General features: G+C 44.3%; 19 pseudogenes; 18 read left to right on the forward strand and 1 right to left on the reverse strand.

Annotated features, from left to right (window-relative positions):
- Positions 1 to 122: 122 nt before the first annotated feature.
- LOC148268318 (5S ribosomal RNA) lies at positions 123 to 241 on the forward strand (annotated as a pseudogene).
- Positions 242 to 2456: 2215 nt separating this feature from the next.
- Positions 2457 to 2575, forward strand: LOC148268319 (5S ribosomal RNA; annotated as a pseudogene).
- A 1277-nt stretch (positions 2576 to 3852) lies between these two features.
- LOC148268320 (5S ribosomal RNA) lies at positions 3853 to 3971 on the forward strand (annotated as a pseudogene).
- A 4609-nt stretch (positions 3972 to 8580) lies between these two features.
- Positions 8581 to 8699, forward strand: LOC148268321 (5S ribosomal RNA; annotated as a pseudogene).
- Positions 8700 to 9045: 346 nt separating this feature from the next.
- LOC148268322 (5S ribosomal RNA) lies at positions 9046 to 9164 on the forward strand (annotated as a pseudogene).
- Positions 9165 to 9510: 346 nt separating this feature from the next.
- Positions 9511 to 9629, forward strand: LOC148268323 (5S ribosomal RNA; annotated as a pseudogene).
- A 348-nt stretch (positions 9630 to 9977) lies between these two features.
- Positions 9978 to 10096, forward strand: LOC148268324 (5S ribosomal RNA; annotated as a pseudogene).
- Positions 10097 to 10444: 348 nt separating this feature from the next.
- On the forward strand, positions 10445 to 10563 carry LOC148268325 (5S ribosomal RNA; annotated as a pseudogene).
- A 347-nt stretch (positions 10564 to 10910) lies between these two features.
- LOC148268326 (5S ribosomal RNA) lies at positions 10911 to 11029 on the forward strand (annotated as a pseudogene).
- Positions 11030 to 11377: 348 nt separating this feature from the next.
- LOC148268327 (5S ribosomal RNA) lies at positions 11378 to 11496 on the forward strand (annotated as a pseudogene).
- Positions 11497 to 11843: 347 nt separating this feature from the next.
- LOC148268328 (5S ribosomal RNA) lies at positions 11844 to 11962 on the forward strand (annotated as a pseudogene).
- Positions 11963 to 12308: 346 nt separating this feature from the next.
- LOC148268329 (5S ribosomal RNA) lies at positions 12309 to 12427 on the forward strand (annotated as a pseudogene).
- A 345-nt stretch (positions 12428 to 12772) lies between these two features.
- Positions 12773 to 12891, forward strand: LOC148268330 (5S ribosomal RNA; annotated as a pseudogene).
- Positions 12892 to 16052: 3161 nt separating this feature from the next.
- LOC148268331 (5S ribosomal RNA) lies at positions 16053 to 16171 on the forward strand (annotated as a pseudogene).
- A 1288-nt stretch (positions 16172 to 17459) lies between these two features.
- On the forward strand, positions 17460 to 17578 carry LOC148268332 (5S ribosomal RNA; annotated as a pseudogene).
- A 630-nt stretch (positions 17579 to 18208) lies between these two features.
- On the forward strand, positions 18209 to 18327 carry LOC148268333 (5S ribosomal RNA; annotated as a pseudogene).
- Positions 18328 to 19136: 809 nt separating this feature from the next.
- LOC148268334 (5S ribosomal RNA) lies at positions 19137 to 19255 on the forward strand (annotated as a pseudogene).
- A 1654-nt stretch (positions 19256 to 20909) lies between these two features.
- LOC148268335 (5S ribosomal RNA) lies at positions 20910 to 21028 on the forward strand (annotated as a pseudogene).
- Positions 21029 to 23023: 1995 nt separating this feature from the next.
- Positions 23024 to 23141, reverse strand: LOC148268336 (5S ribosomal RNA; annotated as a pseudogene).
- Between the last annotated feature and the right edge of the window lie 211 nt (positions 23142 to 23352).

Genomic DNA, 23352 nt, shown 5'->3' on the forward strand with positions numbered 1-23352 from the left:
TCGGGGTATTTTGGTTGATATTAGAACTAAAAGTAGAGGTGAGGTGCGTTCACAGCGAAACAAATGGCGGTAGGGGAGAGGGAAGGAGAATGGGCATATGTATTTGCAGCACAAATAAGAAAAGGTGCGATCATGCCAGCAATAATTCACCGGATCCCATCAGAACTCAGCAGTTAAGCGTGCTTGGGTGAGAGTAGTTCTAGGATGGGTGATCTCCTGCGAAGTTCTTGTATTGCACCATTCTTTTTGTAAACGGGGCATTAAACGTTACATGGGACAAGAGCGACGGTTTGCCTGATCATTCACAAACGTGAGTCACGGCACTGGGGCATTTTGCTTAATATTTTTTCAGCATTCAATTAAAGCCCATCACGTGATAAGATTGTCATTGCGAGCATCTTAAATAGTAGAAAAATGAAAAACGAGGTGCGGCGGGCGATCCATTCATATGGGCAGGAGTCTACAGTTCGGGGCATTTTGCTTAATATTAGAACTAGAAGTAGAGGTGAGGTGTGCGCGCACAGCGAAACAAATGATGGGAGGGGGGAGGGAAGGAGAAGGGGCACATGCACTTGTAGTGCAAAATGGTACGGGTTCGATAATACCAGCACTAATGCATCGATTCCCATAAGAACTCTGCAGTTAAGTGTCCTTGGGTAAGAGTAGTACTAAGATGGTTGACCTTTTGGAAAGTCCTCGTGTTGCACCTATTTTTATGCACACGAGAAAATAAATGTTACATGCGACAAGAACCACGGTCTGTCGGTTCATTCGAAAGCGTGAGTCGCGGCATCAGGAAATTTTGCTTAGTATTTTTCACGCATTCATTTATAGGCCACAACGTGAAAAAATTGTCATTACTAGCAACTTAGATAGTAGAATAAAAAAAACGAGGTGCGGCAGACGGTCCATTCATCTGGGCACAAGTTGAGCCACTGGAGCAGCTAGATATTTGAATTAGAAACAGTGGTGAGGTGCACGTACAACGAAACAAATGACGGGAGGGAGGAGGGAAGGAGAAGGGGTATCTTTATTTGCAGTGCAGAATAGAACGAGTGCGATCATACCAGCACTAATTCATTGGATCCCATCACAACTCCACAGTTAAGCATTTTTGGGCGAGAGTAGTACTAGGATGGGTGACCTCCTAGGAAGTCCTCATGTTGCACCTTTTTTTTTGCAGACGGGGCACTAAATGTTACGCAGGATTGGAGCAACGGTCCGCCCGTTCATTCGCAAACGTGAGTCACGGCACCGGGGCATTTTGCTTAATATTTTTTCAGCATTCAATTAAAGCCCATGTGATAATAGTGTCATTGCGAGCATCTTAAATAGTAGAACAACGAAAAACATGACGCGACGGGTGATCCGTTCATATGGGTAGGAGTCAAGACGTCAGGGCATTTCACTTGATATTAGAATTAGAAGTAGAGGTGAGGCATGCGCGCACAGCGAAACAAATGATGGGAGGGGGGAGGGAAGGAGAAGGTACACATGCACTTGTAGTGCAAAATGATACGGGTTCAATAATACCATCATTAATACACCGATTCCCATTAGAACTCTGCAGTTAAGTGTCCTTGGGTGAGAGTAGTACTAAGATTGTTGACCTCTTGGAAAGTCATCGTGTTGCACCTATTTTTGTGCACACGAGAAAATAAATGTTATACACGACCAGAACCACGGTCTGTCAGTTCATTCGCAACCGTGAGTTGCAACGTCAGGGCATTTTGTTGAATATTTTTTGTGCATTCATTTATAGTTCACCACGTGATAAGAGTGTCTTTACGAGCATCTTACATAGTAGAACAATGAAAAATGATGTGTGGCGGGCGGTCCGCTCATCTAGGCGTGAGTCAAGCTGCCGGGGTATTTTGCTTGATATCAGAATTAGAAGCAGAGGTGCGGGGTGCGCACGCAACAAAAAAAATGACTAGAGGGGGGAGGGAAGGAGAAGGGGTTGATCTACTTACACCGTGAAATGGAACAAGTCCGATCATACCAGCACTAATTCGCCAGATCGCATCAGAACGCCACAGTTAAGCATTTTTGGGCGAGAGTAGTACTAGGATGGGTGACCTCCTAGGAAGTTCTTGTGTTGCACCATTTTTTTTGCAGATGGGGCATTAAACGTTACGTAGGACCGGAGCGACGGTCCACCGGTTCATTCGTAAACGTGAGTCACGACACCGGAGCATTCTACTTAATATTTTTTGCGCATTCAATTAAAGCCCATCACGTTATAAGAGTGTTATTCTGAGTATCTTACATAGTAGAACAACGAAAACAAAGGTGCGACGGGCGATCCGTTCATATGGGCATGAGTCGAGGCACCGGGGCATTTCGCTTGATACTAGAACTAGAAGCATAGGTGAGGTATGCGCGCACAGCGAAACAAATAATGGGAGGGGGAGGGAAAGAGAAGGGATATATGTATTTGCAGCACAAAATGGAACTGAAGCGATCATACCAGCTCTAATTCACCGGATCCCATCAGAACTCCGTAGTTAAGCGTACTTTTGCGAGAGTAGTACTAGGATGGGTGACCTCTTTGGAAGTCCTCGTGTTGCACCCTTTTTTTTGCACATGGGGCGTTAAATGTTACGCAGCACCGAAGCGACGGTTAACCGGTTCATTCGCAAACGTGAGTCACAGCACCAGAGCATTTTGCTTAATGTTTTTGGTGCATTCAATTAAACCCCATCAGGTGATAAGAGTATTATTACTAGTATCTTACATAGTAGAACAATAAAAACAAAGGTGCAGTGGGTGATCCGTTCATATGGGTATGAGTCAAGTTGCCAGGGCATTTCGCTTGATATTAAAACTAGAAGTAGAGGTGAGGTATGCGCGTACAGCAAAACAAATGATGGGAGGGGGGAGGGAAGGAGAAGGGGCACATGCATTTGTAGTGGGGAATGGGACGGGTGCGATAAGACCAGCACTAATGCACCAAATTCCATAGGAACTCTGCAGTTAAGTGTCTTTTGGTGAGAGTAGTTCTAAGATGGTTGACCTCTTGGAAAGTCCTCGTGTTGCACTTATTTCTTTGCACACGAGGCAATAAACGTTACGCGCGACAACCGCCGGTTCATTCGTAAATGTGAGTCGTGGTGTCAGGGCATTTTGGCTAATATTTTTCGTGCATTCATTTAAAGTCCACCACATTATAAGAGTCTCATTACGAGCATCTTACATTATAGAACAATGAAAAATGAGGTGCGGCGGACGGTCATTTTATCTTGGCGTGAGTCGAGCCGCTGGCGCATTTCACTTGATATTAGAATTAGAAGAAGATGTGCGGGGTACGTGGACAGTGAAAAAAAATGACAGGAGGGTGGAGGGAAAGAGAAGGGGCTTATGTATTTGTAGCGTAAAATGGAACGGGTTCGATCATACCAGTACTAATTCACCGGATTCTATCAGAACTCCGCAGTTAAGCATTTTTGGGCAAGAGTAGTACTAGGATGGGTGACCTCTTGGAAAGTACTCATGTTGCACCCTTCTTTTTGCAAACAGGGTATTAAATGTTACGCAGGACCAGAGCGATGGTCCACCTGTTCATTCGCAAATGTTAGTCACAATGCCAGGGCATTTTTCTTAATATTTCTTGTGCATTAAATTAAAGCCCATCGCGAACACGAGTACTATTACGAGTATCTTACATAGTAGAATAACTAAAACAGAGGTGCGGCAGGTGATCCGTTCAAATGGGCATGAGTCGATGCACTTGGCATTTCACTTGATATTAGAACTAGAAACAGAGATGAGTTGTACGCGCATAGCGAAACAAATGGTGGGAGGGGAGAGGGAAGGAGAATGGATATATGTATTCGCGACGTGAACTAGAACAGTTTCGATCATACTAGCAATAATTCACCGGATCGCATCAGAACTCCGTAGTTAAGCGTGCTTGGGCGAGAGTAGTATTAGGATTGGTGACCTCCTAGAAAGTCCTCGTGTTGCAGCCTTATTTTTGCAGATGGGGCGTTAAACGTTACGCATGACCGCAGCGACGATTCGCCAGTTCATTCGCAAACGTGAGTCACGGCACCTGGGCATTTTGCTTAATATTTTTTGTGCATTCAATTAAAGCCCATCATGTCATAAGAGTGTTATTACAAGTATCTTACATAGTAGAACAACGAAAATAGAGGTGCGGTGGGTGATCCATTCATATTGGCATTAATTGATCATTGGGGCATTTTACTTGATATTAGAACTAGAAACAGAGGTGAGGTGTGCGAGTAAAGTGAAACAAATGACAGGAGGGGGGAGGGAAGGAGAAGAGGCACATGCATTTGTAGCACGGAATGGGACGGGTGCGATCAGACCAGCACTAATGCATCGAATCCCATAAGAATTTTACAGTTAAGTGTCCTTTGGTGAGAGTAGTACTAAGATAGTTGACCTCTTGGAAAGTCTTCGTGTTGTACCTGCTTTTTTGCACACAAGAAAATAAATGTTACGCGTGACCGGAACTAAGGTCTGTCAGTTCATTCGCAAACGTGAGTCGTGGCGTCAGGGCATTTTGGTTAATATTTTTCGTGCATTCATTTATAGTCCACCATGTTATAAGAGTCTCATTACGAGCATCTTACATAGTAGAACAACGAAAAACGAGGTGCGACGAGCGGTCCGTTCATCTAGGCATGAGTCGAGCTGTCAAGCCATTTCGCTTGATATTAGAATTAGAAGTAGAGGTGTAGGGTTTGCGCACAGCCAAAAAAATGACGGGAGGGGGGAGGGAAATAGAAGGGGTATATGTATTTTTAGCGCGAAATGGAACAAATGCGATCATACCAGCACTAATTCACCAGATCCCATCAGAACACCATAGTTAAGCATTTTTGGGCGAGAGTAGTACTAGGATGGGTGACCTCTTTTGAAGTTCTCGTGTTGCACCCTTCTTTTTACAGACGGGGCATTAAACATTATGCAAGATCGGAGCGATGGTTCGCCTGTTCATTCGCAAATGTGAGTCACGGTGTCGGAGCATTTTGTTTAATATTTTTCATGCATTCAATTAAAGCTCATAACGTGATAAGATTACTATTACGAGTATCTTACATAGTAGACAACGAAAATAGAGGTACGACGGGCGATCCAATTATATAGGCATGAGTCGAGGCACCTCGGCATTTCGGTTGATATTAGAACTAGAAATAGAGGTGAGGTGTGTGCGTACAGCGAAACAAATGACGGGAGGGGGGATGAAAGGAGAAGGGGCACATGCATTTGTAGCGCGGATTGGAACGAGTGCGATCAGACCAGTACTAATGCACCAAATTCCATCAGAACTCTGCAGTTAAGTGTCCTTTGGTGAGAGTAGTACTAAAATGGTTGACCTCTTGGAAAGTCCTCTTGTTGCACTTATTTTTTTGCACACGAGGCAATAAATGTTACGCCCGATGGGAACAACGGTATGTCAGTTCATTCGCAAATGTGAGTAGCGACGTCAGGGCATTTTACTTAATATTTTTTTTGCATTCATTTATAGTCCACCACGTTATAAGAGTCTCATTACGAGAATCTTACATAGTAGAACAACGAAAAATGAGGTGTAACGAGCGATTCGTTCATCTCGGTGTCAGTCGAGTCGCCGGGGCATTTCACTTGATATTAGAATTAGAATGAGAGGTGTGGGGTTCGCACATAGCCAAAAAACATGGGGGGGGAGGGAAGGAAAAGGAGTATATGTATTTGTAGCGCGAAATAGAACAAATGCGATCATACCAACACTAATTCACCGGATCCCATCAGAACTCCACAGTTAAGCATTTTTGGGCAATAGTAATACTAGGATGGGTGACCTCTTTGGACGTTCACGTGTTGCACCCTTCCTTTTGCAGACGGGGCATTAAACGTTATGCAGGACTAGAGCGATAGTTCGCCTGTTTATTCACAAACGTGAGTCACGGCGTCAAAGCATTTTTTTTAATATTTTTCATGCATTCAATTAAAGCTCATAATGTTATAAGATTACTATTACGAGTATCTTACAGAGTAGACAACGAAAACAGAGGTGCGACAGGCAATCTATTCATATAGGGATGAGTCGAGGCACCGGGGTATTTCGCTTGATATTAGAACTAGAAGCAGAGGTGAGGTGTGTGCGTATAGCGAAACAAATGACGGGAGGGAGGGAGGAGGGAAGGAGAAGGGGCACATGCATTTATAGCGCGGATTGGGACGATTGCGATAAGACTCGCACTAATGTACCGAATCCAATCAGAACTCTACAGTTAAGTGTCCTTTGGTGAGAGTAGTACTAAAATGGTTGACCTCTTGGAAAGTCCTCTTGTTGCACCTATTTTTTTGCATACGAGGAAATAAACGTTACGCCTGATGCGAACAACGGTCCGTCAGTTCATTCCCAAATGTGAGTAGCAGCGTCAGGACATTTTGCTTAATATTTTTTGTGCATTCATTTATAGTCCACCATGTTATAAGAGTCTCATTACGAGAATCTTACATAGTAGAACAACGAAAAATGAGGTGCGACGAGCAGTCCGTTCATCTGAGCATCAGTCGAGTCGCTGGGGCATTTTGCTTGATATTAGAATTAGAAGCAGAGGTGTGGAGTTCGCGCACAACTAAAACAATGACGGGAGGGGGGAGGGAAGGAGAAGCAGAGGTGAGGTGTGTGCGTACAGTGCAACAATGACGGAAGGGGGGAGGGAAGGAGAAAGGGCACATGCATTTATAGAGCGAATTGGGACGGGTGCGATCAGACCTGCACTAATGCACCAAATCCCATCAGAACTCTGCAGTTAAGTGTCCTTTGGTGAGAGTAGTACTAAAATGGTTGACCTCTTGGAAAGTCCTCTTATTGTACCTACTTTTTTGCACACAAGAAAATAAATGTTACGCCCGATGGGAACAATGGTCCGTTGGTTCATTCGCAAATATGAGTCACGACGTTAGGGCATTTTACTTAATATTTTTTATGCATTCATTTATAGTCCACCACATTATAAGAGTCTCATTACGAGAATCTTACATAGTAGAACAACAAAAAACGAGGTGCGGCGGGCAGTACTTTCATCTGGGCATGAGTCGAGCCGCCAGGGCATTTCGTTTGATATTAGAATTAGAAGCAGAGGTGTGGGGTTTGCGCATAGTGAAAAAAATGATGGGAGGGGGGAGGGAAGGAGAAGGGGTATAAGTATTTGTAGTGCGTAATGGAACAGATGCGATCATACCAGCACTAATTCACCGGATCCCATCAGAACTCCGTAGTTAAGCATTTTTTAGAGAGAGTAGTACTAGGATGGGTGACCTCTTTGAAAGTCCTCATGTTGCACCATTCTTTTTGCGGACAGAGCGTTAATCGTTACACGAGACCAGAGCGACGATCTGCCAGTTCATTCGTAAATATGAGTCACGGTGCTAGGGTATTTTGCTTAATATTTTCACACATTCAATTAAATCCAATCACGTGATAAGTGTATTGTTGCGAGTATCTTAAATAGTAGAATAACAAAAAACTAGGTGCGGCGGGCATTCCGTTCATCTGAGCATGAGTCGAGGCGCTGGGGCATTTTGCTTGATATTAGAACTAGAAGCAGAGGTGACGTGCGCGCACAGTGAAACAAATGACGGGAGGGGAGAGGGATGGAGAAGAGGTATATGTATTTACGACATAAATCAAAACGTGTGCGATCATACCAGTACTAGTTCACCGAGAACTATACAGTTTAGCGTACTTCGACGAGAGTAGTACTAGGATGGGTGACCTCCTGGGAAGTCCTCATGTTGCACCCTTCTTTTTGCAGACAGGGCGTTAAATGTTACGCTGGACCGGAGCGACGGTCCACTGGTTCATTCACAAATATGAGTCACGGTGCCGAGGCATTTTTCTTAATATTTTTCTCGCATTCAATTAAAGCCCATAACGTGATAAGAGTGTCTTTGTGAGCATCTTACATAATATAACAACAAAAAATTAGGTGCGACCAATGTTTCGTTCATATGGGCATGAGTTGAGGCACCGGGACATTTCGTTTGATATTAGAATTTGGAGCAGCGGTGAACTGCGCACACAGTGAAATAAATGACAGGAGGGGAGAGGGAAGGAAAAGGGATATAGGTATTTGGGGCACGAAATTGAGTGGCTGCAATCATACTAGCATTAGTTCACCAGATCCCATTAGAACTCTGCTATTAAGCGTGCTTGTGTGAGAGTAGTTCTAGGATGGGTGACCTTTTGGGAAGTGCTCGTGTTGAATCCTTCTTTTTGCAGACGGGACGTTAAACGTTACGTGGGACTAGAGCAACGGTCCGCCAGTTCATTCGCAAATATGAGTCACGATGCTGGGGCATTTTACTTAATATTTTTTGTGCAGTAAATTAAAGCCCATCACATGATAAGAATGTCATTGTGAGCATCTTACTTAGTAGATCAACAAAAAATGAGAAGCGGCACGATCCGTTCATATGGGCGAGAATCGAGGCACTAGGGCATTTTACTTGATATTAGAAATAGAAGAGGAGGTGAGGTGTGTGGACAACGAAACAAATGACAAAAGGGGAGAAGGAAGGAGAAGGGGTATATGTACTTTCGGCGCAAATTAGAATTGGTACGATCATACCAGCACTACTTCATCGGATCCCATCAGAACTCCGCAGTTAAGCGTGCTTGGGCAAGAGTAGCACTAGGATGGGTGACCTCCTTAGAAGTCCTCATGTTGCACCCTTCTTTTTGAAGACGGGGCATTAAACGTTACGTGGAACCGGAGCAATAGTTCGACGATTCATTCGCAAACTTGAGTCACGGCACCGGGGCATTTTTCTCAATATTTTTCGCGCATTCAATCAAAGCCTATTACATGATAAGAGTGTCATTGCAAGTATCTTACATAGTCGAACAACAAAAATTGAGATGCGGCAGGCGATCCTTTTATATGGGCATGAGTCGAGGCGTGGGGCATTTCGCTTATATTAGAACTAGAAGAAGAGTTGAGGTGCGTGCACAACGAACCAAATGACGGGAGGGGGCAAGGAAGGAAAAGGGGCATATGTATTTCTGGCACAAACAAGAAAGGGTGCAATCATACCAGCACTAGTTCACCGGATCCCATCAGAACTCTGAAAAAAATCGTGCTTGGGCGTGAGTAGTAATAGAATGGGTGACCTCCTGGGAAGTCCTCGCGTTGCACCCTTCTTTTCACAAACGGGGCGTTAAACATTACGCGGGACTGGAGCGACGATCTGCTGGTTCATTCACAAACGTGATCACAGCGCTGGGGCATTTTGCTTAATATTTTTTACGTATTCTATTAAAGCCCATCACGTGATAAGAGTGTCATTGCGAGCATCTTAAATAGTAGAATAACGAAAAATGAGGTATGGCGGGCGATCCGTTTATATGGGCATGAGTCGAGGCGCCGGGGTAATTCACTTGATATTAGAAATAGAAGCAAAGGAGAAGTGCGCGCACGACAATAAAATGATGAAAGGGGAGAGGGAAGGAGAAGGGGCATATGTATTTGAGGCACAAACAAGAAAGGGTGCAATTATACCAGCACTAGTTCACCAGATCCCCTTAAAACTCTGCAGTAAAGCATGCTTGGACGAGAGTAGTACTAGGATGGGTGACCTCATAGGAAGTCCTTGTGTTGTACCCTTCTTTATGCAGACGAGGCATTAAACGTTACGCGGGACTGGAGCGACGGTTTGTCGGTTTATTCACAAACGTGAGTCACGGCGCTGGGGCATTTTGCTTAATATTTTTTGCGCATTCAACTAAAGCCCATCACGTGATGAGAGTGTCATTGCGAGCATCTTACATTGTAGAACAACAAAAAATGAGGTGCGGCGGACGATCAGTTCATATGGGCATGAGTCGAGGCACCGGAAAATTTCGCTTGATATTAGAACTAGAAGCAGAGGTAAGGTGTGCGCACAACAAAACAAATAATGGGAGGGGAGAGGGAAGGTGAAGGGGTATATGTCTTTGCAGCGTGAACCAAAACAGATGCGATCATACCAGCACTAGTTCACCAGATCCCAGTAGAACTCCGCAGTTAAGCGGGCTTAGGCGAGAGTAGTACTAGGATGGGTGACCTCCTGGGAATTCCTCATGTTGCACCCTTTTTTTTTGCAGAAGAGGCGTTAAACATTACGTGGGACTGGAGTGACGGTCCATCGGTTCATTCAAAAATAAGAGTCACGACATTGGGGTATTTTGCTTAATATTTTTTGCGCATTTAACTAAAGCCCATCACGTGATGAGAGTGTTATTGCGAGCATCTTATATAGTAAAACAATAAAAAATAAGGTGCAGTGGGCGATCAGTTCATATGGGCATAAGTCGAGGCATCGGACATTTCGCTTGATATTAGAACTAAAAGAAGAGGTAAGGTGCGCGCACAGTGAAACAAATGACAGGAAGGGAGAGAGAAGGAGAAGGGGCATATGTATTTGCAGCGCAAACAAGAAAGGGTGCAATCATACCAGCACTAGTTCACTGGATCCCATCAGAATTATGCAGAAAAGCATGCTTGGGCGTGAGTAGTAATAGGATGGGTGACCTCCTATAAAGTTCGCGTGTTGCACCCTTCTTTTTGCAGACGGGGCATTAAATGTTACATGGGACCGGAGCGACGATCTGTCAGTTCATTCACAAATGTGATCACAGTGTCGGGGCATTTTGCTTAATATTTTTCACGCATTCAATTAAAGGCCACCATGTGATAAGAGTGACATTGTGAGCATCTTAAATACTAGAACAATGAAAAATGAGGTGCGGTGAGCGATCCGTTCATATGGGCATGAGTCGAGGCGCTGGGGCATTTCACTTGATATTAGAGATAGAAGCAGAGGAGATGTGCGCGCATAGAGAAACAAATGATGGGATAGGATAGAGAAGGAGAAGGGGCATATGTATTTGAGGCGCAAACAAGAAAGGGTGCAATCATACCAGCACTAGTTCACCGGATCCCATCAGAACTCTGCAGTAAAGCATGCTTGGGCGAGAGTAGTACTAGGATGGGTGACCTCTTGGGAAGTCCTCGTGTTGCAACTATTTTTTTGCATACGAGGCATTAAACGTTACGCGGGACTGGAGCGACGGTTTGTCGGTTTATTCGCAAACGGGAGTCACGGCGCTGGGGCATTTTGCTTAATATTTTTTATGCATTCAACTAAAGCCGCTCACATGATGAGAGTGTCATTGCGAGCATCTTACATTGTAGAACAACAAAAAACGAGGTGCGGCGGACGATCCGTTCATATGGGCATGAGTCGAGGTGCCGAAAAATTTCGCTTGATATTAGAACTAGAAGCAGAGGTAAGGTGTGCGCACAACGAAACAAATAATGGGAGGGGAGAGGGAAGGTGAAGGGGTATATGTCTTTGCAGCATGAACCAAAACAGATGCGATCATACCAGCACTAGTTCACCGGATCCCAGTAGAACTCCGCAGTTAAGCGGGCTTAGGCGAGAGTAGTACTAGGATGGGTGACCTCCTGGGAATTCCTCATGTTGCACCCTTTTTTTTGCAGAAGAGGCATTAAACGTTACATGGGACTGGAGTGACGATCCATCGGTTCATTCGAAAATAAGAGTCACGGCATCGGGGTATTTTGCTTAATATTTTTTGTGCATTTAACTAAAGCCCATCACGTGATGAGAGTGTTATTGCGAGCATCTTATATAGTAAAACAATAAACAATAAGGTGCAGCGGGCGATCAGTTCATATGGGCATAAGTCGAGGCACCGGACATTTCGCTTGATATTAGAACTAAAAGAAGAGGTAAGGTGCGCGCACAGTGAAACAAATGACAGGAAGGGAGAGAGAAGGAGAAAGGGCATATGTATTTGCAGCGCAAACAAGAAAGGGTGCAATCATACCAGCACTAGTTCACTGGATCCCATCAGAATTATGCAGAAAAGCATGCTTGGGCGTGAGTAGTAATAGGATGGGTGACCTCCTATAAAGTCCTCGTGTTGCACCCTTCTTTTTGCAGACGGGGCATTAAATGTTACATGGGACCGGAGCGACGATCTGTCAGTTCATTCGCAAACGTGATCACAGTGTCGGGGCATTTTGCTTAATATTTTTCACGCATTCAATTAAAGCCCACCATGTGATAAGAGTGACATTGTGAGCATCTTAAATACTAGAACAATGAAAAATGAGGTGCGGTGAGCGATCCGTTCATATGGGCATGAGTCGAGGCGCTGGGGCATTTCACTTGATATTAGAGATAGAAGCAGAGGAGATGTGCGCGCATAGAGAAACAAATGATGGGATAGGATAGAGAAGGAGAAGGGCATATGTATTTGAGGTGCAAACAAGAAAGGGTGCAATCATACCTGCACTAGTTCATTGGATCCCATCAGAACTCTGCAGTAAAGCATGCTTGGGCGAGAGTAGTACTAGGATGGGTGACCTCTTGGGAAGTCCTCGTGTTGCAACTATTTTTTTGCATACGAGGCATTAAACGTTACGTGGGACTGGAGCGACGGTTTGTCGGTTTATTTGCAAACGTGAGTCACGGTGCCAAGGCATTTTGCTTAATATTTTTTGCGCATTCAACTAAAGCTCATCACGTGATGAGAATGTCATTGCGAGCATCTTATATAGTAGAACAATAAAAAATGAGGTGCAGCGGGCGATCTGTTCGTATGGGCATGAGTCGAGGCGCTGGGGCATTTCGCTTGATATTAAAACTAGAAGTAAAGGTAAGGTGCGTGCACAGTGAAATAAATGACGGGAGGGGAGAGAGAAGAAGAGGCATATGTATTTGCGGTGCAAACAAGAAAGGGTGCAATTAGACCAGCACTAGTTTACCGGATCCCATTAGAACTCTGCAAAAAAGCGTGCTTGGGCGTGAGTAGTACTAGGATGGGTGACCTCCTGGGAAGTCCTCGTGTTGTACCCTTCTTTTTGGAGACGGGGCATTAAATGTTACGTGGGACTGGAGCAATGGTCCGCTGGTTCATTAACAAACGTGAGCCACAGCGCGGGGGCATTTTGCTTAAGATTTTTTGCATATTCAACTAAAGCCCCTCAAGTGATGAGAGTGTCATTGCGAGCATCTTAAACAGTAGAACAACAAAAAATGAGGTGTGGCAGGCGATCCCTTCATATGGGCATGGGTTGAGGCGCCAGGGCATTTTTCTTGATATTAGAATTAGAAGTAGAAGTGAGGTGCACGCACAGCGAAACAAATGACGAGAAGGGAGAGGGAAGGAAAAGGGGCATATTTATTTGCAGTGCAAAATAGAAAGAGTGTGATCATACCAGCACTAGTTCACCAGATCCCATCAGAACTCCGTAGTTATGTATTCTTGGGCAAGAATAGTACTAGGATGGGTTTCCTCCTGGGAAGTTCTCGTGTTGCAATATTCTTTTTGCAGACGGGGCATTAAATGTTACGTGGGACCGAAGCGATAGTCCACCAGTTCATTCGCAAATGTGAGTCACGGCGCTGGGGCATTTTGCTTAATATTTTTCTCACATTCAACTAAAGCCCATCACATGATGAGAGTGTCATTGCGAGCATCTTAAATAGTAAAACAATGAAAAACGAGGTGCGACAGGCGATCCATTCATATGGGCATAAGTTGAGGCGCCGTAGTATTTCGCTTGATATTAGAACTAGAAGCAGAGATGAGGTACGCGTACAACGAAACAAATGGCGGGAAGGGAGAGGGAAGGAAAAGTGGCACATGTATTTGTGGCGCAAACAATAAAGAGTGCGATCATACTAGCACTAGTTCTCTGGATCCCATCAGAACTTCGCAGTTAAGCATGCTTAGGCGAGAGTAGTACTAGGATTGGTGACCTGTTGGGAAGTCCTTATTTTGCACCATTCTTTTTATAGACGAGGCATTAAATGTTATGTGGGGTCGGAGTGATGGTCCGCCGGTTCATTCGCAAACGTAAGTCATGACGCCAGGGTATTTTGCTTAATATTTTTCATGCATTCAACTAAATCCCATCACGTGATAAGAGTGTTATTACGAGTATCTAACATAGTAGAACAACGAAAACAGAGGTACGGCGGGCGATTCGTTCATATGGGCATGAGTCGAGGCACTAGAACAATTCGCTAGATATCATAAATTGAAGAGGAGGTGAGGCGTGTGCATACAGCAAAACAAATAACGGGGAGGGGGGAGGGGAGGAGAAACGGTATATGTATTTGTGACGTGAACTGGAATGGTTGCGATCACACCAGCACTGATTCACCGAATCTCATTAGAACTCTGTAGTTAAGCGTTCTTTGGCGAGAGTAGTATTAGGATGGGTGACCTCCTCAGAAGTCCTTATGTTGCACCCTTGTTTTTACAGATGGGGCATAAACATTATGCGGGACCAGAACGACAGTCCGCTGGTTCATTCGCAAACGTGAGCCATGGCGCTGGGGCATTTTGGTTAATATTTTTTGTGCATTAAATTAAAGTCAATCACGTGATAAGAGTGTTATTACGACTATCTTACATAGTAGAACAATGAAAATAGAGTTGCGGTGGGCAATCTGTTTATATGGGCATGAGTCGAAGCGTCGGGGCCTTTTCCTTGATATTAGAACTAGAAGCAGAGGTGAGGTGTACGCGTATAACAAAATAAATGACGGGAGGAGGGAGGGAAGGAGAAGGGGCACATGTATTTGTGGTGCAAAATGGGACGGGTGCTATCACACCAGCACTATTGCACTGAATCCCGTAAGAAGTCTGCAGTTAAGTGTCCTCTAGTGAGAGTAGTTCTTAGATGGTGGACCTCTTGTAAAGTTCTAATTTTGCACCTGTTTCATTGCACACGAGGTAATAAACGTTACACACGAAATGAACCACGGTCTGTTGGTTCATTCACAGACTTGAGTTGCGGCGTTAGGATATTTTGCTTAATACTTTTCGTGTATTCATTTATAGTCCACTACGTTATAAGAGTATCGTTACGAGCATTTTACGTAGTAGAACAACGAAAAATGAGGTGCGACAGGCGGTCATTTCATCTAGGCGTGAGTCGAGCTGCCGGGGTATTTTGCTTGAAATTAAAATTAGAAGAAGAAGTGTGGGATGCACGCACAGCGAAAAAAATGACTGGAGGGGGGAGGGAAGGAGAAGGGGTACATGTATTTGTAGCGAGAAATGAAACGGGTGTGATCATACCAGCACTAATTAATCGTATCCCATCAGAACTCTGCAGTTAAGCATGCTTGGGCGATAGTAGTACATGGATAGGTGACCTCCTTGGAAGTCCTCGTGTTGCACCCTTCTTTTTGCAGATGGGGTGTTAAACGTTACGTGGGACAAAAGCGACGGTCCACCAATTCATTCACAAATGTGAGTCACAGTGCCAGGGCATTTTGCTTAATATTTTTCGTGCATTCAATTAAAGCCCATCACGTGATAAGAGTGTTATTATGAGTATCTTACATAGTAGAACAACGAAAACAAAGGTGCGGCGGGTGATCCGTTTATATGGGCATGAGTCGAGGCGCCGGGCCATTTCCCTTTATATTAGAACTAAAAGCAGAGGTGAGGTATGTGCGTACAGCAAAATAAATGACAGGAGGAGTTGAGGGAAGGAGAAGAGGCACATGCATTTGTAGTGTAGAATGGGAGGGGTACTACCAGACCAGCACTATTGCTCTTAATCTTGAAAGAACTGTACAGTTAATTGTCCTTTGGTGAGAGTAGTTCTAAGATGGTTGACCTCTTGGAAAGTCCTCGTGTTGCGCCTGTTTCTTTGCACACGAGGTAATAAACGTTATGCGCGAAAGGAACCATGGTCTATCGGTTCATTCACAAACATGAGCCGCGGCGTTAGGGCATTTTGCTTAATATTTTTCGTACATTCATTTATAGTCCACCACGTTATAAGTGTCTCATTAGGAGCATCTTACAGAGTAGAACAACGAAAAATGAGCTGCAGTGGGCGGTCATTTCATCTGGCTGTGAGTCTAGTTACCGGGGCATTTTGCTTGAAATTAAAATTAGAAAAAGAGGTGCGGGGTATGTGCACAATGAAAAATATGACAGGAAGGGGGAGGGAAGGAGAAGTGGTACATGTATTTGTAGCGCGAAATGGAACGGGTACGATCATACCAGCACTAATTTACCGGATCCCATCAAAACTCCGCAGTTAAGCATGCTTGAGTGAGAGCAGCACTAGGATGGGTGACCTCCTTAGAAGTCCTCGTGTTGTACACTTCTTTTTTCAGACGGGGCGTTAAATGTTACGCAGGACTGGAGCGACTGTCCATCGGTTCATTCTTAAATGTGAGTCACGGCACCGGGGCATTTTGCTTAATATTTTTCGTGCATTTAATTAAAGCCGATCACGTGATAATAGTGTTATTACGAGTATCTTATATAGTAGAACAATGAAAATATAAATATGGCGGGCGATCTGTTCATACGGGCATGAGTCTAGGTGCCAGGGCATTTCGTTTGATATTAGAACAAGAAGTAGAGGTGAGGTCTGCACATACATCAAAACAAATGACGGAAGGGGGGAGGAAAAGAGAAGGAATACATGCATTTGTAGCGCGAAATGGGACTGGTGCGATCAGACCAGCTCTAATGCACCGAATCCCATAAGAACTCTGCAGTTAAGTGTCATTTGGTGAGAGTAGTACTAAGATGGTTAACCTTTTAGAAAGTTCTCATGTTGCACCTATTTTTTTGCACACGAGGCAATAAACGTTACGCGCGACCGGAACCATGGTCTATCGGATCATTCGCAAACGTGAGTCGCGACATCAAGGCATTTTGCTTAATATTTTTCGTCCATTCATTTATAATCCACCATGTTATAAGAGTCTCATTACAAAGATCTTACATAATAGAACAATGAAAAACAAGGTGCGGCAGGCGGACCATTCATCTTAGTGTGAGTCGAACCATTGAGGCATTTTGCTTGATATTAGAATTAGAAGTAGAGGTATGGGGTACACGCACATCGAAAAAAATGACGTAGGGGGGAGCGAAGGAGTAGGGGTATATGTATTTATAGCGCGAAATAGAATGGGTGCGATCATACCAGCATTAATTCGTCAGATCCCATTAGAACTCCACAGTTAAGCATTTTTAGGCGAGAGTTGAACTAGGACGGGTGACCTCCTAGGAAGTCCTCGTGTTGTACCTTTCTTTTTGCAGATAAAGCCTTAAATGTTACGCGGGACCAGAGCGACGGTCCGCCAGTACATTCGAAAAACATGAGTCACGACACTAGGGTATTTTGCTTCATATTTTTTGTGTATTCAGTTAAAGCTCATCACGTAATAAGAGTGTTATTATGAGTATCTTACATAGTAGAACAACGAAAACAGAGGTGCAGTGAGCGATCCGTTCATACGGGCATGAGTCGAGGCACCAGGGCATTTTGTTTGATATTAGAACTAGAAGCAGAGGTAAGGTGTGCTTGCACAGCGAAACAAACGATGGGAGAGGGGAGGGAAGGAGAAGGGGTATATGCATTTGCAGCACGAAATAAAATGGGTGCGACCATACCAGCACTAATTCACCAGATCCCATCAGAACTTCACAGTTTAGCGTGTTTGGGTGAGAGTAGTACTAGGATAGGTGACCTTATGAGAAGTTCTCGTGTTGCACCATTCTTTTGTCAGACGGGGCATTAAACATTACACAGGACCGGAGCGACGGTCTATCGGTTCGTTCGCAAATGTGAGTCACGGCGCTAGGGCATTTTGTTTAATATTTTTTGTTCCTTCAATTAAATCCCATCACGTTATAAGAGTGTTATTACTAGTATCTTACACAGTAAAACAATGAAAACAGAGATACAGTGGGTGATCGGTTTATATGGGCATGAGTTGAAGCGCTGAGATATTTCGCTTGATATTAGAACAAGAAACAGAGGTGAGGTCTGCGCGTAGAGCGAGACAAATGACGGGATGGGGGAGGAAAGGAGAAGGGGCACATGCATTTGTAACGCATAATGGGACGGATGCGATCAGACCAGTACTAATGCACCGAATCCCATAAGAACTCTGCAATTAAGTGTCCCTTGGTGAGAGTAGTACTAAGATGGTTGACCTATTGGAAAGTCCTTGTGTTGCACCTATTTTGTTTTGTTTTGCACATATGGGCATGAGTCGAGGCACTGAGGCATTTCGTTTGATATTAAAACTAGAAGCAGAGGTTAGGTGCGCACACAAAGAAACAAATGACGGGAGGGTAGAGTGAAGGAGAAGGGGTATATGTATTTGCGACATAAAACAGAAGGGGTGCGATCATACCAGCACTAGTTCACCGGATCCCATCAGAACTCTGCAATTAAGCGTGCTTTGGCGAGAGTAGTACTAGGATGGGTGACCTCTTGGGAAGTTCTTGTGTTTCACCATTCTTTTTGCAGACTGGGTGTTAAATGTTACACGGGACCAGAGCGACGGTCCACCCATTCATTTGCAAACGTGAGCCACGGCGCCGGGACATTTTGCTTAATATTTTTTTTGCATTCAATTAAAGTCCATCACGTGATAAGAGTGTCATTTAGAGCACCTTACATAATAGAACAACAAAAAATGAGGTGCTGTGGGTAATCTGTTTGTATGGGCATGAGTCGAAGTGTAAGGACATTTCGCTTGATATTAGAACTAGAATAAGAGGTGAGGTATGCGTACAGTGAAACAAATGACGGGAGGGGAGAGGGAAGGAGAAGGGATATATGTCTTTGCGGCGTAAACTAGATCGGTTGATATCATACCAGCAATAGTTCACAGGATCTAATGAGGACTCCGCAGTTAAGCGTGCTTGGGCAAGAGTAGTGGATAGGTGACCGCCTTGGAAGATCTCTTGTTGAACCCTTCTTTTTGCAGATAGGGCATTAAATATTTTTCAGGACAGAAGTAACGGTCTGCCGGTTCATTCGCAAAAATGAGTCATGACGCCGTGGCATTTTGCTTAATATCTTTTGCGTATTCTATTAAAGTCCATCACCTGATAAGAGTGTCCTTGCAAGTATCTTAAATAGTAACACAACGAAAAATGAGGTGCGGCACGATCTATTCATATGGGCATGAGTCGAGGCGTCGGGGAATTTCACTTGATATTAGAATTTGATGCAGAGGTGAGGTGCGCGCATAGCGAAACAAATGACGGGAGGGGAGAGGGACGGAGAAGGAGCATATGTATTTGCAGCGCAAATTAAAATGGGTGCGATCATACCAGCACTAGTTCACCGGATCCCATCAGAACTCTGCAGTTAAGCGTGCTCGGGCGAGAGTAGTACTAGGATTGATGACCTGCTGGGAAGTTCTAGTGTTGCACCATTCTTTTTGCTGATGGGGCATTAAACATTATGCGAGATCAGAGCGACGGTCTGCTGGTTCATTCAAAAATGGAGTCATGGCGCCAGGGCATTTTGCTTAATATTTTTTGGGTATTTAATTAAAGCATATCACGCAATAAGAGTGTCATTACGAGTATCTCAGATAGTAGAACAACAAAAAATAAGGTGCAGTAGGCGATCCATTCATATGGGCATGAGTCGAGGCACCGGGGCATTTCGCTTGATATTAGAACTAGAAGCAGAGGTGAGGTGTGCGCACAACGAAATAAATGACAGGAGCGGAGAGGGAAGATGAAGGGCTGTATGTATTTGCGACGCAAACTAGAACATGTGCGATAACACTAGCACTAGTTCCCTAGTCCCATTAGAACTCCGTAGTTAATCGTGCTTGTGCGAGAGTAGTACTAGGATGGGTGACCTCTTAGGAAGTTCTCTTGTTGCACCCTTCTTTTTTCAGATGGGGCATTAAACGTTACGCGGGATTGGAGCAATAGTCCGTCGGGTCATTCACCGCCGTGAGTCTTGGCGCCATGGCATTTTGCTTAAAATTTTCTGTGCATTCATTTATAGTCCACAACGTGATAAGAGTGTCACTACGAGCAGCTTAGATAGTAGAATAAAAAAAAATGAGGTGCGGCGAACGATCCATTCATTTGGGCGCAAGTTGAGACACCGGATCATCGATTGATATTAGAATTAGAAGTAGAGGTGAGGTGTGCGCACAACGAAACAAATGACGGGAGGGGAGAGGGAAGGAGAAGGGGTATCTCTATTTGCAGCCCAAAATGGAATGATTGCGATCATACCAGCACTAGTTCACCGGATCCTATCAGAACTCCGCAGTTAAGTATTTTTAGGTGAGAGTAGTATTAGGATGGGTGACCTCCTAGGAAGTCCTCATGTTGCACCCTTCTTCTTGCAGACAGGGCATTAAATGTTATGCGGGACTGGAGCGACGATCCGCTAGTTCATTTGTAAACGTGAGTCACGGCGCCGGGACATTTTACTTGATATTTTTCGTACATTCTATTAAATCCCATCACGTGATAAGAATGTTATTATGAGTATCGTACATAGTAGAACAACAAAATAGAGGTGTGGCAGGTGATCCGTTCAAATGGGCAGGAGTCGAGATGTCGGGGCATTTCGCTTGATTTTAGAACTAGAAGTAGAGGTGAGGTGTGGGCGCACAGTGAAACAAATGATGGGAGGGGGGAGGGAAAGAGAAGGGACACATGCACTTGTAGTGTAAAATGGTACGGGTTCGATAATACCAGCACTAATGCACCGATTTCCATAAGAACTCTACAGTTAAGTGTCCTTGGGTGAGAGTAGTACTAAGACCGTGCTTCATTCGCAAGCGTGAGTCGCGGCGTCAGGGCATTTTGTTGAATATTTTTTGTGCATTCATTTTTAGTTCACCACGTGATAAGAGTATCTTTACGAGCATCTTACATAGTAGAACAATGAAAAATGAGGTGCGGCAGGCAGTCCGTTCATCTAGACGTGAGTCGAACCGCTGGGGCATATCGCTTGATATTAGAATTAGAAGAAGATGTGCGGGGTGCGCGCACAAAGGAAAAAATGACGGGAGGTGGGAGGGAAGGAGAAGGGCTAGATCTACTTGCAGCGCGAAAGTGCGATCATACCAGCACTACTTCGTCGGATCCCATAAGAACTCCACAGTTAAGCATTTTTGGGCGAGAGTAGTACTAGGATGGGTGACCTCCTGGGAAGTTCTCGTGTTGCACCTTCTTTTTACAGACGATGCATTAAACGTTACGCAGGACTGGAGCGACAGTCCACCGGTTCATTCGCAAACGTTAGTCACGGCACTGGGGCGTTTTGCTTAATATTTCTCGTGCAGAACAATAAAAACAGAGGTGCGGTGAGCGATCCATTCAAATGGGCATGAGTCGACGCATCTGGGCATTTCGCTTGATATTAGAACTAGAAGTAGAGGTGAGGTGTGCGCGCAAAGCGAAATAAATGGCGGGAGGGGAGAGGGAAGGAGAAGGGTATATATATTTTCGGCACGAACTAGAACATTTCGATCATACTAGTAATAATTCACCGAATCCCATCAGAACTCCGTAGTTAAGCGTGCTTGGGCAAGAGTAGTACTAAGATGGGTGACTTCCTAGAAAGTTCTTGTGTTGCACCCTTATTTTTGTAGACGGGGTGTTAAATGTTACGCAAGACTGCAGCGACGGTCCACCAGTTCATTCGCAAACGTGAGTCACGACATCGGGGCATTTTGCTTAATATTTTTTGTGCATTCAATTAAAGCCCATCACGTGATAAGAGTGTTATTACGAGTATCTTACATAGTAGAACATAGAGATGAGGTGTGCACATAAAGCGAAACAAATGATAGGAGGGGGGAGAGAAGGAGAAGGGGCACATGCATTTATAGCGCAAAATGGGACGGGTGAGATCAGACCAGCACTAATGCACCGAATCCCATAAGAACTTTATAATTAAGTGTCCTTTGGTGAGAGTAGTACTAACTGCGGAGTTCTGATGGGATCCGGTGAATTAGTGCTAGTATAATCGCGCTCATTCCATTTCGCACTGCAAATAGATATACCCCTTCTCTTTCCCTCCCCCCTCCCGTCATTTGTTTTGCTGTGCGCACACCCCGCACCTCTGATTCTAATTCTAATATCAAGCAAAATGCTCCGGCTTCTCGACTCGGACCTAGATGAATGGACCGTCCGCTGCACATCATTTTTTATTATTCTACTATGTAAGCTGCTCGTAATGATACTCTTATTACATGGTGGAGTATAAATGAATGCACAAAAAATATTAAGCAAAATACCATGGAGCCAAGACTCACACTAGCGAATGAACCGATGGATTGCGTCTCCGGTCGCACGTAGTGTTTAACGCTCCATCCGAAAAAAGAGGGGTGCAACACAAGGATTCAGTGGGATTCCAAGGACACTTAACTGCAAAGTTCTTATGCCATTCAGTGCATTAGTGCTGGACTGGTCATGCCCGTCCCATTCCCTGCTATAAATGCATGTGCCACTTCGGCTTCCCTCCCCCTTGCAGTCATTTGTATCAGTGTACACTCACACCTCACCTCTGTTTCTTGTTTTAATATCAAGACAAATGCCCCGGTGTCTTGACTCATGCCCAGATGAACAGATCACCTGCCGCACTTCTGTTTTCGTTGTTCTACGATGTAAGATACTCGTAATAACACTCTTATCATGTGGTGGGCTATAATTAAATGTGCGAATAAAATTAAGAAAAATGCATGGCGCCATGTCTCACGTTTGCGAACGAACTGGCAGACTGTCACTCTGGTCCCTCATAATGTTTAACGCCTTGTTTGCGAAAAAAATGGTGCAACACGAGGACTTTCCAAGAGTTCACCCATCCTAGTACTACTCTCGCCGAAGCACGCTTAATTGCATAGTTTTGATGCGATCCAGTGAATTTGTGCTGGTATGATCAAACTTATTCTAATTCACGTTTGCTTCTAGTTCTAATATCAAGTGAAATGCGCCGGCGCCTCGACTAATGCCCATATGAATGGATCGTTTGCCTTACCTCTATTTTTGTTGTTCTATTATGTAAGATAATCGTAATAACACTCTTATCACATGATAGATTTTAATTGAATACACAAAAAATTTTAAGCAAAATGTCCCGATGCCGTGAGTCACGTTTGTAAATGAACAGATGAACCGTCGCTCCGGTCTCGCATAACATTTAATGCCCTATTTGCAAAAAGAAGGGTGCAACACAAGTACTTCCAGTAGGTCACCGATCCTAGTACTACTCTCGCCCAAGCACGCTTAACTACAGAGTTCTGATGGGATCTGGTGAACTAGTGTTGGTATGATCGCACCCATTCTTATTTGCGCCGCAAATACATATACCCCTTCTGCTTCCCTCTCCCCTCCTGTCATTTGATTTGCTTTGCGTGCACTTAACCTCTGCTTCTAGTTCTAGTATCAAAGAAAATGCCCCGGTGCCTCGACTCATGCCGATATGAATGGATCACCCATCACACCTCATTTTTTGTTATTTTACTATGTATGATACTCGCAATGATACTCTT

Source organism: Carica papaya, chromosome 3, assembly GCF_054855325.1.
Source record: "Carica papaya isolate Zhongbai chromosome 3, ASM5485532v1, whole genome shotgun sequence".
Taxonomy (NCBI): Eukaryota; Viridiplantae; Streptophyta; class Magnoliopsida; order Brassicales; family Caricaceae; genus Carica; species Carica papaya.